Source organism: Pinus tabuliformis, chromosome 2_2 (genome assembly GCF_031772625.1).
Source record: "Pinus tabuliformis cultivar Carrire ecotype Pingquan chromosome 2_2, CPIR1, whole genome shotgun sequence".
In the NCBI taxonomy this organism is placed as follows: Eukaryota; Viridiplantae; Streptophyta; class Pinopsida; order Pinales; family Pinaceae; genus Pinus; species Pinus tabuliformis.
Window position 1 is genome coordinate 15,075,424 of NC_142300.1, and position 2,228 is coordinate 15,077,651.

The following is a 2,228-nucleotide window of genomic DNA, read 5'->3' on the forward strand; positions in this document are numbered from 1 at the left end:
TTGTATGAGCCAGACATGCCCTTCATGCCAGTATTGTACTCAGTTTGACCACGCGATAAAAGAAGGCATTATATTGATAGCTAAAATGCAAGAGAAGAAGGTGCAACCTTAGCAGCCTATCCAAAACCTGTAGATGATGAGGGTAGAGCCTTCCAAAGAGGATGCCAATGTCAATCATGTTGTGGAGTGGTATGAAGACTAGTGACAATAAGGGAAAACAACCTGAAGAAGGTGGATGGGTCTACAAGGCTCCAAAAAAAGAAGTTGGGTTTGATCTAGAGCATGCAAAGGAAACGTTCATGGAAGCAAAGAAAAGCTTTGCTGAAGCCTCTACCTCAGGAAGTCAGGATAGGCTATCTGAAAAATTTGACCTCTCCATGCTTACTACTTTCTTGGAGACTTGCATGAAACTGATGCACGACAGCAGGGCTGTGAAAGGATTATAGGAGTTGATAAAAAAATGTGCTAGTAGGAATAATGCTTCTAATGGGCACTGCATGGTCAGAAAGATCGACAGACATAAGAAAAGAACAAGACGTGAGATGAGACTCACCACGCAAATAGGAGAATACAAGATGGATCAAGTTATTTTGGATCTGGGGTCAGATGCAAATGTTTTTCCTAAATAGAATTGGGAAAAAATGGGGAGGCCTGCACTATAGTGGTCTCCAATTCAATTAAGAATGGCAAATCAACAAAAATTATCCCTATGGGGAGATTACATGGGGTAACTGTGGATATAGAAACTGCAAGCGCATTGGCTGACTTTGAAGTAATAGATATTTTTGACAACAACAATCCATATCCCGCGCTCCTAGGAATTGATTGGGTTATCGACATGAATGGGGTTATCAATTTGAAGAAGCGGAACATGTCATTTGAAAGGAAAACACTCTGCATGGTAGTACCATTGGACCCTGCAAAAGGACTGCGTTACACTGAACCGGTCCATGACTATGAGGAAAGCGACGATGATTTGGACCAGATCTATAAGATAATAGTGTGACACCAAGATTTGGTTAATCTAATAGCCGATGGACGAATTGCATGGGACCGCGAAATCCCCTGTACATCAGATTCAGACGAATATTGGAGCACTGGCAGAATAGGTTACACGAAGTATCTACGCTACAATGTAATATGATGATTAAATCATTGCGTTGTGTATCATCCGAGGTAAGAAGTCTTCCTTATTATGATGGTCTAACTAATGTGGATAAATTTATGGATGCATTTGAAAGGGAAGTTCCTGAGAAGCATCGCTTCCAAGTGCTAGGTTTGGCGTTGCGCGCTACGCCTCCACGGTGGTGGGGTACGCATAGAGACAGTTTTGAAGAATGGTGTGACTATATGAGGATGATGCGGTTTGGTTGCCCCAAGGTACAGTTGACTAATAAGTATGATGGGAGAAATGATTTGCGTAATCATTTGGTAAAGTGGACTAAGGTTTATGGAACGAAGTTGCAGCCAGAGTGGGTGCATATTTTCTGTCACACTTTGGACATCATCCCTATGAACTGGTATTTGGAAACAGAGCTCCGCCACAGAACAGCAGAATGGGATATCTTAAGAGAGGGGTTCATGAGAATGTTCAACTTTGAAGACAGATTCGAGAGTATTGATGAAGTGCTACAGGAGGTTAAGGCAACAATCTTCAGAATTCTGCAGGATCCCTTGGAATTGATTCAACCAGATTGGAGCACCCAGCTCTGCCATGCGCTGGAATGTTATAATATGACTATTGAAGGAGAGGATGAGGATCCAAGGAATATTAACATCCTCGAAGCAGAAGTCCACCGCAAAGTAGAGGGACCACAGATAGAGAACCCGACATCACCACGCCACTTAAAACTAAGCAGGTAAACATTGGTACAGAAGCGGAACCGAAGTTTACGAAGATAGGGGATTACTGGGATGATGCTACCGTGGAAAAAGTCACTGAGTTGCTCCATGAATAGCAGGATTTATTCCCCACCAAATTTTTGGATTTAAAAGGCATCATATGCGATTTGGGAGTGATGAAGATAACTTTGAAACCGGACGCGAAACTTGTTAAGCAAATGACATATCGCCTTAATCCTAAATACAAGGAAAAGGTCCTTTTGGAGTGGACAAGATGCTTACAGCGGGTATTATTGAACGAACGGAGGAATCTAATTGGGTGAGTCCAATGGTCGTCCAGGAAAATAAGCAGAAGGATGAAATAAGGATTTGCATAGATCTCAGGA